This window comes from Ursus americanus, chromosome 26 (genome assembly GCF_024610735.1).
Source record: "Ursus americanus isolate L20-20 chromosome 26, mUrsAme1.1.p, whole genome shotgun sequence".
In the NCBI taxonomy this organism is placed as follows: Eukaryota; Metazoa; Chordata; class Mammalia; order Carnivora; family Ursidae; genus Ursus; species Ursus americanus.
The window spans coordinates 13,698,296-13,716,758 of record NC_142152.1 but is presented as its reverse complement, the minus strand read 5'-3'; the positions used below and the strand labels follow the sequence as shown (position 1 = coordinate 13,716,758).

Here is an 18,463-nt window from a genome sequence, read left to right as displayed (position 1 = left end):
ACAGAAGGGAGAGAGCGCTCAGCTGACTCTCCGGAGAACGCAGGCTGGTGGCTCCACACCAGCCTGCTGTGAACTCACCCCGATCGGGAGTGCGGGAATCGTCACACCTTAGCATCAGCAGGTACAAAGCACTCTTCAAACCATAAGGAGCCCAGAGTTCCCCACGCGGATACACAGCCTCACAGAGAGAAGGACAGAAGGAGCAGTGCACCATGGGGGAGCCGAGGAGGAGGCACAAGCTTCTTCTCCGCAGCTGCTGACTCCTGAAGAGCGCAGAGCGGAACCACATTTTCTCAACTCAGCTGTTAGGCTCCATGAGTCTGAGGCCACAGGGTGTCCCCCACCATCACCCAGCTCTAAGCAGGTCCCCTCAGCAGCCTATGGGAGGGGAGGTGGGCTGACGATGCACCCCACATTTGGAATTTAGGAGGCTTGGGTTTGAGTTTTGCCTCTTCCACTTTTTAGCTATATGACCTTGGGTAAATCACAATTCTTCCGAGTCTGTTTCCTCCTCTGTAAAATGGGGATAATAGCACGCAGAAACACTAGAAACACTAGTTCTATGAAGTGTTAAGTGACATTACCATACACAGAGTCTGGCACAGAAGACAGTCCAAAAAGCCTGCTGAAGGAAACGACTTTTCCGGTGAAATTGTTATTAAACTGATCTTTCGAGTATAAGTTTTACCTGAAACGAAGGCTCTGTCCCAAAGAGTTTTATGAGACGGACTCACAGTAAAAGCTTACAGGGATGTCCTGGCAGGGAGAAATCCCGCAGGGAGCGGATTCTACTCTCAAGTGCAGGTCTCCACCGCCCTGCCACCCCCATTAAGGCTCCCTGGTCCCTGGTGACAGAGTCCTCTCTAAGGCTCCCAGGACACAAAGCTCCTGCTTGTCACTCAGTGCCCCACTTGTTTTCTTTTCTGCTTGGCTGACCTGCCTCTAGGAGCCGATGCTGACCCAACAGAATCCCTAAAAGAACCACCGAGAAATCACAGAAGAGATTACCTGAGGCAGTCGGCGAGGAGAGCGGGAGGGGGGAAGCGAGCGGGCGCCCCGGCAACGCGGAGGAAAGCCTGCAAGTGCGCCCGAGGGCCCTTCCCGGGGGCAACTGGCTCCAGCCGGTCCCAAACTCCCGCTCCTCCCCAGGAAGGGGACTCCCCGCCGCGCGCCGCGGGTGCCCCGAGCCCGACCGCGGCGGCCAGCGCCCCCAACGCCAGGTGGGGAGGCACCTGCTCCGGAATCGCCTCACGGCCGCAGAAACCCGGTCCTCTCCGCCCGGCCAAAGCCCTCCGGGCGGGCGCACACCCCCGAGCCCGTCCCTGCCCGCGGGGCGCGCGCGGCCGCTCACCTCCCGCCAGCTCGCCGGCGCTCCCGCCGCCCACCCGGCCCCGGGCGCCCTCCGCGCGCGCCCAGCCGCTGACCTTGCGTCCTTCTAGCCCGACTCCGCGGCGGCCGCCGGGTCTCCGCTCGGCGGCTGCAGGGGTCGCGGTGGGCGGGGCGGGGCGAGGCGGGGCGGGGGCCGGGCGCGGTGCCCGCGGGCTGGCCGCACAAAGCAGAGCCGGGCCTCGCGGCACCCCATTCAGCGCCGCGCCGCGCCCCCTCCTCCCCGCCAGCTCCTTAAAGGCCGAGCGCTGGCGCGGCTCCTCGGGCGCCTCGGGGAGAGGCACAGGAAATGACCTCAGCAGGCTCCAGCCTCCCACCTCTCCGCAACCGCACGGCTCGTCCCTGGGGCAGGCGGGGAGGGCGGCGGGGTCTCCCGGCCCTGGCCCCGAGCTCTCCGCGGGGGAGGGCGGGCCGCACCGGCTGCCGCGAAGGGCGGCCGGGTGCCCCGAGACCTGCTCAGCCCCCGGCCAGCGTGGGACCCTCACAGGATGGGGCGCAAGACCAGACCTTTTTCCCCACGAGGAGGTTCCAGTATTTGCTGGCAACCTGTGAGAACTGCAGCGCCCGGGTATTTGGAGAAGATTGTTGGAAAATCTCTCCCACTGCCAGACCTGATTGGTAATTTGGGAAAAAAAGTCCCTGCAAAGCAGAGGGTAACTTGCTTGCGTATGTATATATGTATGTATGTGTATGCATTGTTTATGTTAAAGGAGTCGGCCATGGAGCCAGAAGGCCAACAGGACAGCTTGGGCCGCTGCAGAGAGGTCTTCTTACCCTTGTTCTTCAAGGGCTTTCAGTCCCTCAGCTCACCAATACAATCCCACAGCCAGAGGGGATTGCCACACTCAACCTTTTTTTTTTTTTTTTTTTTAAGATTTTATTTATTTATTTGACAGAGCAGGAGCGGCAAAAGGGGTGAGGGGGAACAGAGGGAGAGGGAGAAGCAGGCTCCCTTTGAGACCCGATGCTCCATCCCAGGACTGACCTGAGCTGGAGGCAGATGCCTAACTGACTGAGCCACCCAGGTGCCCCTGGAACACTCAATTTTTGGTAAAGAACATGAATATGGAGAATATCACAGGGAAGGATCCACATTTCCAAACTGCTTTCTTCCCCAATCCTGCAGGCTTTCTGTCCAGGCCTGAACAGAGGCAACCACCACCAGGGCCCAGTTCTCCAGAGTGGCTTTGGAAGACTCACTCCAGGGGGTGATGAAGGATCCCCTGGCTCCACCCCAAATTTGAATTTGAATCTCTGGAGGTGAGGCTGCTAGATTACCTGCCTAACAAGCTCCCCAGGCAATTCTCATGCACAACTTTAAGAGCCCAGATACTTTAGAAAGCTGGTCCCAATAGTTCAGGAAGCCAAGGGCAAAAGTTCAGCTGGGCCAATGGGACTCCAGGGGCTGAACTTGCAAATGGATTCATAGGGCCTGGGGATTGAGATAGATCAACTCCAGACTGTGGGAAGCAGGCCTCTGCTATCCCTTCAACACTCAGGAAGATGCCTAAGGTAGCCCAAAAGCAAGTCTTCCAGAGTTGGTTAAGGGTGGTTCATTCATTCATTCATTCATTCATTCATTCATTCATGCCTTCATTCACCTTGAAAAGCTAATCACGCACATACATTTCAAATAATATGGAAGGGCTAACAGTGAAAAATGTCTACGTCCCATCTTGCTCTTGCCCCCCCCATATCACTCCTTCCCAAACACAGAATTTCCTTTCAAGATATTTTATGCATAAAGTATGCATAAATACATATTCATTCATATGCATATGTATATATATATATATATATATATATATATATACAGTTGACCCTTGAATAGCACGGATTTGAACTGCGCGGTTCCACTTATACATGGATCTTTTTCTTTCTTTTTTTTAAAAGAAGATTTATTTATTTATTTTGGGAGGAGGGGCAAAGGGAGAGGGAGAGAGAGAGAATCTCAAGCAAACTGCCCAGTAAGCACAGAGCCCAATGCGGGGCTCGATCTTACGCCCCTAAGATCACGACTTGAGCCAAAATCAAGAGTTGGATGCTTAACCAACTGAGCCCCTACACGGATCTTTTGCAATAAATATATTTGAAATTTTTTTGGAGAGTTGCAACAATTTAAAAAAACTTGCTGATGAACCACATATCTAGAAATACCAAAAAAATTAAGAAAAATTCAGTATTATTGTAAGAATACAGTATTTAATACATATACAAGCTATGTGCTAATCAACTGAGTTATCAATAAGGTTTCTGGTCAACAGTAGGCTACTAGTTAAGTTTTTGGGGAGTCAAAAGATATACTCAGATTTTTGACTACATGGAAGTTGGTGCCCCTAACCCTGGCATTGTTCAAGGGTCAACTTTATATATAGTCATATGTATCTATTTATATCACCTTTTCAACACTAAGGAAGCATCCCTTGCTTTTTTCCTCTTCACATTACCATTTGTTGGCTCTGTGTGGCTTATCAGCACACTTAGAGGGGGCTTCCTTTTTTAGGGGTCCACTAGTGTTCCTAATAACGGATATTTAGGATGTTTCCAATCTTTGGCTGTTACAGACCTTGCTACAGTGAATATCTAGGTACATACTTCTTGGTCCACATTTATGACTATCCTTATGGATTAATATTTAGAAGTGGAATTGCTGGTTCTAAACACAATATAAATTTTAAATTTCAATAGATGAAACCAAATCGCCCCCAGAGGAGACTGCACCCACCTACACTTCGATCAGTGTGTTTTGAGTGCCTCTCCTTTCCCTCCCACCACACCAATTAAGTGATTTATCACACAGTACAAAGCTTTTAGGAAGGGAGGATTAAATGAGGTCGTGTGCGTGGATGATTTTAAAAGGCTGCTAGCACACAGAAAGGCTCAAGGAAGTGTTAGCCTCAGGTGTCCCCACCGCACTCCTCCCTGTGAACTCCCCCTTCCTTTGGGCTCTATCTCAATCCCAGCTCTGTCAACTGGAACAAGTTCCTTAGCCTCCCTGGGACCCTGTTTCCTTTTCTGTCATACACCAATCATAATGTCTCTCTCTGGAGTTGGTTTGAGGATTAAGTCAGATAGTGGAGTTACATAAATTTTGGGATCCAGTCATTGTTTAATAAGTGATGGCCATTCTTCTTCCCTCAAACATCCCCTCCCCCCCAGCTTTTATCTGAAAATTTCAAACTGACAGAAGTTGCAAAAAACAGTGCATTGGACATATACTCTTTGCCTAGATTTACCAGTTGTTAACATGTTGCCACATTTGGTCTCTCTGTCTTTACACATATATGATATCTATTATATTATATATTTATGTTACCTATTATATGATGTATTGTGTATATTTTAATATACTTACATATATTTTAGCATATTATATGTAATATGTTGTATCATTCTTTTCCTCAACCATTTGAGAGTTAGTTGTACACATCATGACCTTTTACCCCTGAATACTTCAACATGTACCTTCCTAAGAACAAGGGTATTCTCTTAATACTATCACACTTAGGAAACCTATCATTGATACAGTACTATCATCTACCATACAGACCATATTAAAATTTCCCCAATTGTCCCAGTAGTGTCCTTTATAGCTGTGTTTTATAGCTCTTCAATTTTTATTATTAGTCCCTACCTTATACTCACCAGATGTCTACAGGAGAATGGGCTCATCCCCTCCTCCGTTCCAAGGAGAGAGGGCCTCCCATAACTCTAGAGCCTACTAGTCCTCAGGGGCTGCAGGTCATTAATAACGAGGCTAGCGGGGAAGGTCACAGGCGGGGCAGAGTTTCCCATCTAATGCTAGGGATTGTCCCATCGGCCTTCTTTGCTGATGTTGCCTCCTCTGCCCGACCCCAGCCATCCCATGCTGGCAGCCCGGGAAGGTTATGCCCAACTCCCCACCAACTCTGGTTGAATTTCTGGTGTCTCCTCCACCTCCTGCCTTGGTCCCAGTCAGTAGAGGCAGCCGTGCGGCCTTCAGTGAGGGAAGCCTGGCTCCTCCCTCACCTCAGCTTCAGCCCTCCCCATGCCACCCCATCGCAGGGATGAATTGCTATGGACCTCCAGGCTGGCCTACCCATAACTTAACCCTGGAATTAAGGGTTGAGATGTCGAGACACTATCTGCTCTCCGTAATCTTTCAGATTTAAGTCACCTTCTCTGTGGCCTTCCATGGATCTGATACTGAGTCAAACTGGCCACTGACCACATCCCAGACAGTAACATCAACTGATGCCGATATTCTTCTCTTCCCCCTCCCTCTGTCCTTCTCTTTCATTCATTTGTTCATTCATTCATTCGTTTATGATAGCTGACTTTTAAGTTGTTCCAGATATTCCGTTAGATGCCCAACTGTAAGCTTGGATAAAGCATCTCCTTGCTTCTGGCCTCAGTTTGTCCTGTGGTGAAGTGGGGAAATTTTCTCCTCAGCACAGCCACCATTCAGGTCGGAATATTTGAGAATTAGAGGAAAAAGCAGGACTATGAGAGAGTCATCACAGCAGAGGGAAACTTTGCAAAACTGAAATAAGGAAAAAGCCATCTTGGCCACCATCTTTGATTGGTGCTGTAGTGAGAGAGAGGAGAGAGCAGGAAGGCTGGTGGGAGGCTGCTGGAGAGGCTCCACGCCCCCAGACTCCTCTACAGGTCCATGCGGAAATGGTACTCACCACACCTAAACCTCATTCCTGTTTGATGTTCGCTTATTATTATAGTGGCTTGACAGCAGACAGAGAGAGGAAGAAAGCCATTGTGTGCTCAGAGTCCAAGGCTCAGTTGGGTCCCTGAAGCTGAGGGTCTCCTTTTACTTTTCTGAGAGGCCTTGGTGGCCACTCACCGTGAACAGGTCTGAACCAGTTTGGTCCTTCGGCGGTGATCAGGTTCCTATACTCGCGGCCCTTGGAGATGAGAGATGAGTGGAGACCATTCGTCTCCTCCTCCATAACCTCCTGCAGGTGGGTAGTAAGAACGGCCAAAATTCTGCCAGTCACACAGACGTTTATTTGCAAGCAAGCACAAAAACTCCTACAACCTGCCTCAAGGGAGCCAGGGTGTTGGCCTGGTCCAGTTCCTGCACATTATTCATTTGAGGGCCCAGGTCGTCTTTCTGGCTAACTCCTCCTTTGAAAACCTCTAGCATATCTCAAGCACATTCAGCCCACTAGTGTGGGCTTTGATGCCATTTGAAGTGCTTATGTAACCACCCTCCAGAATGCGGCTTCCTGATTAGAACACTTCAGATGATAACCAACCCCTCCAGGGGTTAGAGGAGAGTCCATTTATACACACACAGCAAGTGTTTTAGGCTGAAATAGTTAAAAAATAAATTCCTACAGAGTCAATATAACAGAGTCAATATAATATTCTGTGCTTAGTTTCCTGGGCAGTACCATGGAAAGAATGAAGACCACAGAACTGGCCAGACATCAGTTCAGGTCCCATCTATACCATGTCTGTGCTAATGTAACCTTGGGGCAGGTGCTTAATTAATTCCTCATTTGTCAAATGATGATAATAACAATTCTTGTCTCTTACGGTTTTTGAAAGGATTAAATGAGATAATATTGTGTCTGGCATATAGCAAATGCTATATAAATGGTAGCTTTTGTTATTCATTTTTTGAACAAATATTTGCTGGAGGTCTAATGTTTATCAGATACTCTCCCAGGTCCCTAGTATCTACTCTACTAGGTCAAGAGGTGGTGGTATCTCAAGGAGCTCTCTCTGTTGCAAAATTGCAATAGATAAGAAAGATGTCTTGAGAGACAGTAATAACACTAGGGGAACTGGTGAAATGTTGGACAATTCATCTTCCCATGTCCTGGGCATTCTAGAAACCCCACTTCCCAGCACCACTTGCATTCTCTGAGTGGGGCGCTGGACTCCAGAGAAACCCCTCCTGCTTCACTGAAACCCTCCCAAATCAAGCACCCCTTCTTCTGCCCTCAGGGCCTTGTTCTCAGTTGTTGGAAGGAGGCTAAGAGGAAAAGGGAGGGAGAGGAGACAGAGAAGGGGCCTCAGGAGCCCAGGAGCCCAGGGCCCAGTCCTGGTCCGGCCTTCTCGCAGGAGCCAGGGGCAGAGCTTGGCAGCTCTTGGGTTACCAAGAATTCAGGAGGCTATGTCTACTGCTAAATCTCTGGGAGCAGTCAGGGCAACCATGGGCTGGGGCAGAGAGGCTCAGAGTCATTGTCCAATTCAGGTGGTAAGGCAGTGATCAGACATGTAGAGAGATGCAGGGTAGGAAGGAAATGAAATGGTCCAGAGGTAGAATTCTGTGTGTGTGTGTGTGTGTGTGTGTGTGTGTGTGTGTGTGTGTGTATTGGGTGGGGCTGTCTTAACTTTGGGCATGGACTCTTTCATTTATTCATTCAGTTATTCAGGAACAAATATTTATGGAGTAGTTACCATTTTCCAGGCACTGTGTGAGGAAACAAAGTGTGGCAAGTGTGACCAATGAACTCAGGACACAGACTGCGAAACCAGACATGCCTGCCCTTGAATCCTGGGTCTTCCCAGTGGGGAGCATGACAAATGATCTATCAGTCCAGCTGTGGGTCCCAGAGCCAGACAGAGCCCAACAGAGCCAGGCAGAGAGCAGGGAAGGGAGAGAGTCTTAATCTGTAAAACAGGAATCAGTATTCTTTCCTTAGAGGGTAGTTGCAAAGATGGAGATAAAGGGTCTTCCCCGTGTCCGGCGTAGCATATGCACCCAGTAAGTGTTCCTAAACGGTGGTATAAAGGACTAGCAAGGTGCTCAAAGACTAGGGACTTAGAAGCTAACAAAGAGCAATGGGTAGAAGGAAGGGCTGGTCAAGAAGGACCCCGATAAGAGGGAAGGCAGTGATTTCCCATCTAACCTTTTATCATAAAACCCTGGGGCCACTGATTAAAAACATGGATTGAGGCCCTGCACATTGAGATCGGCAGGCCCAGGGGTCTGGTAGTTCCATGATCCTTAGACCAAAGGGTGCCTGGTATTGACTGGTTTGTCACACATCATATTCCAACATGCCAGCGATCTTCTCGGAGAGGAACAACAGCTCCAGAGGGGAACACAGGGCAGAACTGATGTAATTACAACATATATCAATGCAAAATGATCTGTCCAGTGCAGCTGCAAGCTCCCCAAACAAGAGAGCCAGGCAGAGGGGGGCTCAGTAGGATGGGGTGGGGAGGGAGAAGAGGAGGTGGCAGGGAGGGAGAAAGGGAAGCTGAGTGGGGAGCCGATAGAGCTCGGGGAATGAGAACTGGGTAAATCCGGCCAGCTAAGTGGGATTCTTGATCGTTTTTATTTATTTATTTTTTTTTTTTTAAAGATTTTATTTATTTATTTGACAGAGAGAGAGAGACAGGCAGTGAGAGAGGGAACACAAGCAGGGGGAGTGGGAGAATAAGAAGCAGGCTCCCAGCGGAGGAGCCTGATGTGGGGCTCGATCCCAGAACGCCGGGATCACGCCCTGAGCCAAAGGCAGACGCTTAACCTTGATCGTTTTTAGAACTTAGAACGTCAGGGTTTTAAACCAACTGTCTTATTTCTCCATCTGCTTTCCTCACAGTTGAAAGCAAAGGTTGCTCGCTTCAGGGGCAGGAGGGACCAGCTTCGAGTCAGCGGTAGGCTCCAGCAGCCTAGGGAGCCCATGCAGGAAGAGACTCTGGGGTTCTCAGAAGCCAAAGGAACTCAGGCTAGTCAGGGAGCCAGTCTTGGCACCTCGGCCCCCTTTTGTTCATCACACTCAGACACTTGAGTTCTCAAGGTGCCAGTGTGTCGCCTCTGGGATTCTACCTCCAGAGTTGAAATTCCAGCTCTGGCACGTAGCTCAGTACTGGCAGATAGCAAGTGCTGAGTAGATGCTGGCCTTATTATTACTTCTTCAGCTGACAGCAGACCATGGGAGAGGTCTGGTGGGCTAGGGTTCTGCTTTCACACATTGAGTACGTGCTTGGTGACTGTCCACTGTGGACTGGGGAGGAGGGGAGGGAGAGCATCAAGGAACACGTGACTCAGTCCTGGGCAAACTGAACCGTGGAGGGCCTCTTTGTGCCCCTCGGCCTCCTCTCCTCTGAGTGGCTGCTTCACCTGACAGGGCGGAGATCTACATGCAGGGCTGTGGGTAGGAGTCCCTCTGCTTCAGGGACACGGGAGCCCCCTTGCAGGAAACCTTCCAGGCTGGGGGGTTCCTGTAAGAGTGAGCCAACAAGTGCCCCCGAATCCACAGGGATGGCAAGACGTGAAATACCTGGTTGGAATGAGAAGACCAACCCTTGCAGCTCTTCCTCCCTCCTTCCCGCAGGGGTTTAGTATGAAATCAATCCATCAGTTATCTGCTTTGACCAATCAAACCTTCATCTGTCATGCCCAGACTCAGGGGCTTTACAAGTGTCAGGTCTCAGATCCTATTGGAAGCCCTCTTTGCCAGCTCCTTTTTATGAAGGGGGTTTAGTCAAAGTGACATAAACAGTCTTCCCTCTCAAAGTCCCCAACATGGCCAGCAACTAGCCAGGACAGGGGAGGCTATCTCTCAGCGCCATCTAGTGGTTAGGATGGCTTGTTTTCTTTTCTTTTTTTTTTTTTCTAAGATTTATTTATTTATTTATTTATTTATTTATTTATTTATTTGAGAGAGAGAGAGAGAGTGGGAGAGGGGAGAGGGGAGGGGAAAGTCAAACAGACTCTGCACTGAGTATGGAGCCCGATGTGAGAATCAGTCCCACAATCCTGAGATGACCTGAGCCGAAACCAAGATTCGGCTCAACCAGGTGCCCCAGGATGGCTTGTATTTTCTTAAAGAACCCGAGCTCCAACATTCCTTCTCCCAGCCACACCTAGAGTCAGATCTCTTCCCTTCTGATCTGACCAGTGTATGCTTTGGTCACCTTGAAAGGAGGTGGTTAGTGGGGCTTTAACTTCCGTCTCAAGTAGGAACTTTAAACCTTAAACTGCATACTTTGTTCCTGTTCAGTGTTGCATGGTTTCAGGGAAGGGGACTGAGAAACTGAGTGGTACTAACAGATGAAGGTAAAGTAGAGAAAGATGTAAAAAACATTCTCCCCTTCCCAGCTCTGAACACTTGTCTTCAGCAGTGCACAGACCATGAGCTTGGCGCTTCTTCCAAGCATCTCGCACCTAGTCACGGCGCAAGAGCAGGGACCAGGAAAAGTCTCACTGCAGAAGTCCATGCTGCAGGTTAAGGATCATCTTAGCTCTGCCACAGATAAAGGGACGAGACGTGGAGCTAGAACCAGACTGCGCAACTCAGGGTACCGAAGGAAGCCACAGATGGGGAGATTTGCTCACATAAAAGTGAGCTGTGGAGATTTCGGAGAGTTGGTACGGACAGTGCACCTTTCCAAAATGCAATTTTTCCGCATTTCCACGTTCTGAATTTCCTGGTTCAGGATCAGAAGAGGGTCCTTTTCCAATTACAGTGTGGGGACCACCCAAAGGAATCAGGTAGAGCCAGCATGTCTCATACATAAGAAGGGAGGTTGGTGATGGAGCAGAACACCCAGATTCCTAGGACCAGAGGCAACAGGCATTGCTCTAGGGGTAACACATGACTGTTCTTCCTTCCAAACACTACATGTTGCTCCATTGGCCATGGGGGAGACTCTCAGATGGCTTTGGAATGGTCAGATCCTAAAAGCAGCAATTTCCCTACAGGGCATAGGGGATTGTTCCTACGGGGACTCAGGATCTCTCAGGAAAAAATACTCAGGAAGAGCCCAGCTCTTTGGGAAGCAAAATTTTAGTGTTGAAATAGATCCCTTAGAATATTCAGAATAAGAAATTTCCCTAAATATCCTCGCCATTCAAACCAGTGGAAGATAATGTACATATGTAGTAATATACCTAAGATCGGAAGCTCTTTATAGATAAGGATCACTAAAATTTTTCTAAGACCTTTTCCTCCACTCCAAATCCCTGCTTTCCATGACATAGTTTATGATTTTTTTTCTTTTTGGAGAAGGAGAGAGAATCTTGAGCGGGTTGTCAGACGCTTAACCAACTGAGCCACCAAGGTGCCCCGAAAGGTATTCATTTCTTAATGTCAAGTGAAACAATTTCTAGAAAAGTATATTTAATATGAATTATTTTATGTAAAACTATATGCATGTAGAACTACATATATATCCATGTACATAAATGTGAGTGGAAGATTTTTTTCCCAAACATTAACAGTGATTATCTTTGGGTGTAGAAATTTGGTATAATGTTTTTAGTTTCTGCTTTATTCTTTTCTATATAATGTAAATGTTTTGCAAGGAGTATGAATCATTTTTCTAATAAAGCTATTAAAATGTTTATCAAGTATTGATCTCATCAGTAATGTAGAAAGCTGAGATTTGGGGAAGTTGACAACTAACTCAATAGTCTGCCAGTCAAAGAGCCAGAATTTGCCCTCGTCACTTCCCATCCCTCAAGTTTAATGCCAACCCCTTTGAGTCACGGCCTCAAACTGGTGAAGGTCCTGGGGAGGGATATTGCAAGTGGACACCTGGGAGAATTGGGGGTCAATTCAGATCAGAGGGGACTCGCATGCTTTTGATGTCTCCCGGATCCCTGTTACCTCTTCAGAGCAATTAAGCTACGACCACAATAGCATTACTAGGTTCCTGTTCTGCACTGTGTTCTTGTGGTCTGGCAGTCGTCCAGGTCTTGAAGGAGCAGACACAAGTCTGGGGACAGAGTTAACTTGGGCCTAGTTCTAATCCAAGCCCATTTACATCCTGCAAGGGAAATGATGTATTCAGCCACGTTCTCCACTTGAGGGAAGAAGGAACATGTGGCCAGTTGGATGTAATCCAGAGGACTGACTTCATGGGGCTCTGGGCAGGAGCACTATAGTGAATGATTTCAAGGAGAAATCTGTCTTCCTTCCCTCCACCACTTCTCACTCCTCCACACTCACCCATGTTCATCCACACTCCGTACGGTAGTACCGGAGACCCTCAGACCTTTCCCTTGACGTTCTTGGATTTCTCGGACATCATCCAACTCTATTCAGCCTGGTTGTCAAGTGGCAACAGGAGTGGGACCACCTGAGCACCGTATCTTCCTAGAACAAGAATTTGGATTTAAATAGTAAAAGCTCAGAGATAGGCTATAGTAGCAATTTCCCGTTATACAAACACCCCAAAGGGCCGTTACTGGGTCAAGATGAAGCCCCTGAGCTACCTGGTCGCTTCTCAGCCTGTGCATTCCGCACACAGACATAAGGTTCCAGGCAGAGCACTCAGCAGTGCTGTGTTCTTTGCCGTGTTCTTTTTTTGTGTCATAGGAAACCCCACCCTCCATCCCTCCCTGTCCCCAGACCCTTCTATCTTCCCTGGAGGAGATCACAGCTCTATATACCCAACATAACAATCCACAGATAGGAAAGAAAATCCACCAAAGATAGCATTGCTTCCTTCCTAGGTATGTATCTTGCTGAAGGACATATGAGAAAGCAAACCTTGACCTAAGCTGTGGGCAAGAAAGAGGGGCAGAATCTTTTGACAGAAAAAAGTGTATAAATGTGCATATACTAGTCAATTTTGAACCAAGGTGGAGAGTTTTCTTTACGGAGTGTGGCAGAGGGAGAGCTGGGTCATGGAAATAGCTCCACATCGTGGAACACAAATAATCACAGAACTTCCACGCATGGAACATTCCAACATTCCAACATTCCACCTCCCATGCATGGGAGGTACCGAATTTTAAGCTAGGAGCATGGGAATAATGCTTTGTCTTTAGAGACCATTTGTATTGTTCTCATAACCACGTGCTTAGGTCTCAGTCTCTTTGCCTGAGTGACCCTGATCCTTACTCAGCACGGTGCACGGTGCATCAATGGTTGTGGAATTGAATAACAAGTTCCTTGAAGTCAGGTTCAGTCCTCACAACAGCACTGTGCTTGGGAAGAGAAGACAACTAAATACATACTTACTAATTAATTAGCATCTGAGACGAATAGAACGCCTAATTGAACTAATTCCCTAGACAACTTGGAGTCCCTGGGATCATCAACCTTGCAGGCTTATGCAGCCTTTCCTGAAGATGGCAGAGTTCTCCTAGAAAGGCCAACACAAGGAGGGTAAAAAGAATTGAAACAGGTTTTCTCCTACCCTTGGTGATGTGATCTGCATACCCCACCCCCATCCTCACCCCACCTCCAAGCTGGGCTGCCTCAGAGCCAGCTCCTAAGGCAGAGAGAGACCTTTTGTCTTAGATTCACAAAAAGAAAGATTTTCCCACTCTAACCCATCCCAGGACCTAGTGGGGCCCAGAGTTGAGACTTGGATGAGATGTTGTGATAGAAATTCTTAGCCTATTAGTGTTGCCAAGTCCCAAGATATCCTTCTGCAATCACTGTGTCTGATGAAGTTTCTCTTTGAACTGATACAGTGAAGTCGGGACAGGCACACAGTGTCCCCCCAGGCAGAATGGCTTAGATAGCAGCATAAAAGCTTTTAGTTGCAAAGCTTTCTCATAAGCGGGCTCGCCTTAACAATATCCCTTTGTCCCTCCTCAGACGACTAAGCTCCTTGTATCCTGGCAAAGGGAGGCACGGAGGGGAGGTGACCAGCTTGGAGTTTGGTTTCTAATCTCCAGGGCAGAAATTCTTTCCAATTTGCCCAGCACCTGGGCTGACTGCTCAGTCGGAAATGAGAGCTGCTGGGGAGTGGGGGTGGCTCTCTCCATGATTCCTAAGTTTTATAATGAACTCTATCTCACCCCCACCACCACCAAATTTACAACCTTCACAGTTAAACTCAACACTTAGGAGTATGAAGCAGTGTAATTTTAATGTATGTTTTCATATTTTCACTTTGATTTCTTTTAGCATTAGCCTTTCCTCCCCTAATTTACTGCTAATCTCATGAAACTGCACTAATTTCCAGGGCTGTCTTAGTGCACACACATTAATGTCTTAATGCTTTATGGATGAATTCACATTACCACAGAATGGTGAGTTCTTCATTTTCAGGCTCGAGGTGTTCATGAATACTGCATAGTCCTTATCTGTTGCATTTTCTTTTTGATGACTAAAAAAAGAGAGAGGACATGACTTTTAAATATCCCCAAGTAGGAACACACACATTATTTTGAGAGCTCTTTGAAAGTTCATACCCCTTTCCCACATAGACATATGGAGAGCAAGACTCCTGATAAATCTGCAGTCAATTGACCATTTTCTAGGGGTTTAACACCTCTTCCCCCTCTATTGGTACCCCTTTTCCTCTTTCAGAGGCATTTTGTAAACATTTGAGGACATTGGTAACAACCTTTTGGGTTTTTTTTTTAATAATAATTTTTTATTATGTTATGTTAGTCACCATACAGTACATTCTTAGTTTTTGATGTAGTGTCCCATGATTCATTGTTTGCGTGTAACACCCAGCGCTCCATGCAATACGTGCCCTCCTTAATACCCATCACCGGCCTATTGTAACAATCTTTTGCAACTCACTTCCCCTTATCACAATTCAGCCATTCCCGAGCACAGCTCAGAGTTGGAAAAGTCCATATAACATCTGCCCGTTTCCAGCTCTATACCAACCCCCAGTGCGAGCAGTGATTTTATTCAGCAACCTATGCCTTCCTGTCCTGGTACTTTTCAGAGCTTCCTGCTTCTTTCTTGAGGCTTATATGTTTCTCTCTTCACCTTCTTTCATAGCTAAGAGCTCTACCGGGGCACCGAGTCAGGTGTAAACTCCGCACGCTGTCTGCCTCCCCCATGGCATGGACGTTTGCTGTATGGGGCTGCGTAGCAGCCTTTGGCCTCCTTTGGGAAACTGCTCCTTGATTTCACGCTCACTGCTTACCTCTCGATCATGATGGGGGAGCTGGTACCGCCTATGTCAGAGGATCCTGCAGGCCCTTCCCTGGCCAAGAGTTGGATGCCTGACTCAACTTGGGTAAGTTTGACTCTAACAGGAGCAGAAGTGATAAAAAGATTGAAGTCCTGGGCGCCTGGGTGGCTCAGTCAGTTAAGTGTCTGCCTTCGGTTCAGGTCTTGATCCTAGAGTCCTGGGATCGAGTCTTGCATCGGGCTCCTTGCTCAGTGGGGAGACTGCTTCTCCCTCTCCTCCCCACTGCTCGTGCTCTCTCTCGCTATCTCTGTCTCTCTTTCTCAAATAAATAAATAAAATCTTAAAAAAAAAATTGAAGTCCATTTGTTTAACAGCAGAGCCCTGAGAAGATTCTCAGTTACTTCTACTACCCGGGATCCCAAAGCTGTTCTCATTCTAGCCTTTTTGAGTCTGTTTTGCCATCATTCCCTTCAAATCTGTGAGCCAGCTGATCATATCCTTCCAAGAAATTCCCTTTAAACTTAAGATAGCTAACGCCAGTTTCTGTTCCTTGCAACCAAAGAATCTTAAATGACGCAGGTTGACTCTTTAGTCTCTTTATGACTCTTTCCTTCCTATTTCCAGAAGGGACTCTTACAAAGAGACTCCCCCATTTTCAAACTCCAGATGATTGTCTTGACCTCCTCTCCTACTGCTAAGACCATGCCCATATTTTCTGAAAGGCTAGAACTTTTCTGCCCTTCTACTAAGCAAACCATCCATAAAGTGTTGCTCTTGTCCACCACAAGCAATTTTCTTGATGACTTCCAAGAGAAACAGAAAGACTTCCGTATGCCTGTTAAGATCGGTGGCCTGAGTTTCCTCCAGTTGTCTCTCACCCAGCTGGTCTTCCTGTAAAGCTGGTCCACATCACTCTAATCTTGAGATTGGCTTTGGCTTCCATGCTTCCTCTGCTCCTACCCCACTTACCGCTTTGGCCTCCAATTTCCATGCTCCCAGGTCCTTCCTGATCTGGCTAGGGGCCAGTCCCCTCAGTGAAATCACCCTCTTGAGCCACATCTCTCCTGACTTGCGGTCAGAGGGCAACCCCAGGGAACCAATTCTCTCTAACAAGTATACAGAAGTCTTTCTGTTTCTCTTGAAAGTCATCAAGAAAATTACTTATGGTGGACAAAAGCAACCCCTTTATGGATGGTTTGCTTAGTAGAAGGGGTCTTGTCTTTCAGAAAATATGGCTGAGAACTTAACCTATTCAAGGCACTTTTGAGACTGCAAAGACACTTGAAAGACTCTCTTTTTCTCCAACCTGATGGTAGAAGAGAGATGTGGCAAGAATTACCATTAACTGCCTATAATGGCAGGACCTTTCACTGTGTATATGTGCCTAACAATATGCTTAAATATCTAAAATTATCTTATTTATGCTTATGACAGCCAGGGGGTTGGGATTATTTCCATTCTATTCTGTAGATGAGGATATAGCCTCAGAAAGGTTAAATAAATAGCCTTAAGACATCTGGCTAGGATGTGGAGTCTGGACTCAAACCCAGCCTGCTTTGATAAGACAGGAAGACAAAGGAGGGGCTGACATCCTTTCATGTGTGTTAGCTCAGTAGGGCTTGGTCTGCCCCATGCCTTCTACCTTGAATCTGTACTTGAATCACTAGAATTACAATGACTGTGCCTACCTTCACCCAGGGTCACCCTCCCCACCCATTTCCACAGCACGGTAAGTTTGTCTCAGCGTTCTTTGGGTGAAAAGCCAGGGGACCCACCATTGCCACAGATGCTATTTTTAGGTCTGCTTCTGGAGCTAACGGCTCCGTCCTGTACATACCTAATCTTATTTGAAATTTTCTAGGTGCAGACAGACATAGAGGACCTTGGATGGAGTGTCAGAAGACCTGAGTTTGACCTGCATTCTGCCTGTACTAGCAGTATAGCCTTGATCAAACCATGCAATTTCTCTGAGCCTCGATTTCCTCATTTATAACATGAGGGTTAAAATAGCTGCCTTACCCAAAGAGAAAAAGGTATGTTAATTGTAAGGCGTTATATGAATTTTTGTTAGGAAGCAAGGATTCGTAGTTTAGGAATGAGGAAAACCTAGATTGTGCAGTTAAGTCCATGGCAGAGCTGGCTACAGTAGAGACCGGCTGAGCCGAGCCTTGTGCCTTCTTCTTGATTCTGTAACTGGCAACTTGGCTTCTATACTAAGGATGAAAATATTAATATTATATATGAAAACATCTTCTTTGATCTCAAAGTTTATTTTTTGTCTCTGATTTTATTTTTATTTATTTATTTATTTATTTTTTTAAAGATTTTATTTATTTATTTGACAGAGATAGAGACAGCCAGCGAGAGAGGGAACACAAGCAGGGGGAGTGGGAGAGGAAGAAGCAGGCTCATAGCGGAAGAGCCTGATGTGGGGCTCCATCCCATAATGCCAGGATCACGCCCTGAGCCGAAGGCAGACACTTAACCACTGTGCCACCCAGGCGCCCCTTGTCTCTGATTTTAAAAGAAATTTAAACATTTTTGTGGGCCCTAAAATATTGTCCATTAGGATAAGTCCCCCGAGATTCAGATCTTCTGCCTTAACAGCCCATTCTGTGTTCTTCTGTGCAATGCTGCCTCCCAGAGCCAGGGAGCGAGCCTGCCAGGGGTCAGCTATCAGCCACAGACTGAGAAGCCGAGTAGGAGAACTGGGCCTGGGAGGCAAGAGGGCACAAGGTAGGGATGGGAAGAGGGCACAAGGAAGGTCCCTCTTCAGTAGGTGGGCTTTGCTGCCAGACTAACTGAAGCCCCTTCCTGCTAAGATGTTCCTGAGAGGGGGCTGTCTTGTCTCTCGGATAGTGTTTCAGGGACAGCCCACAAGCCTTGCTGTAGCTCCGATCCCTTCTGTCAACTCCCCGCCTTACTCCCCGCAGAAAACACTCTCCTATTATCGAAGGCCCCCTGTATACTGAGGACTATTATATCGTTGGGTCATCACAACATACTTGTTTTTTAAAATTAACATATAATGTATTATTAGTTGCAGAAGTAGAGGTCAGTGATTCCTCAGTTGCATATAACACCCAGTGCTCATTACATCACGTGCCCTCCTTAATGTCCATCACCCAGTTACCCCATCCCCTCTCCCCCCATCGCTGCAGCAACCCTCAGTTTGTTTCCTAAGATTAAGAGTCTCTTATGGTTTGTCTCCCTGTCTGGTTTCATCTTGTTTCATTTTTTCCTCTCTTCCCCTATGATCCTCTGCCTTGTTTCTTAAATTCCG

The 18,463-nt window shown here is 47.4% G+C and overlaps 1 protein-coding gene and 1 long non-coding RNA gene across 7 annotated transcripts in view; one reads left to right on the top strand and one right to left on the bottom strand.

Moving 5' to 3' along the window:
* The window catches only part of PLEKHH1 (pleckstrin homology, MyTH4 and FERM domain containing H1), a 48,029-nt gene extending 46,404 nt beyond the window's left edge, over positions 1 to 1,625 (bottom strand). For 3 of the 6 annotated variants that reach the window (XR_006781956.2, XM_045810322.2, XM_045810326.2), the window contains exon 1: positions 1,425 to 1,624. The gene's annotated coding sequence lies outside the window, so the exon portion shown is untranslated. The other 3 variants (XM_087856045.1, XM_045810325.2, XM_045810323.2) reach the window with 3 other exon arrangements.
* A 686-nt stretch (positions 1,626 to 2,311) lies between these two features.
* Positions 2,312 to 17,393, top strand: LOC148107689 (uncharacterized). The gene is made up of 3 exons (XR_015721720.1): positions 2,312 to 2,646; positions 15,045 to 15,285; positions 17,042 to 17,393. It is a non-coding gene; the product is annotated as an uncharacterized LOC148107689 (long non-coding RNA).
* Positions 17,394 to 18,463: the final 1,070 nt, after the last annotated feature.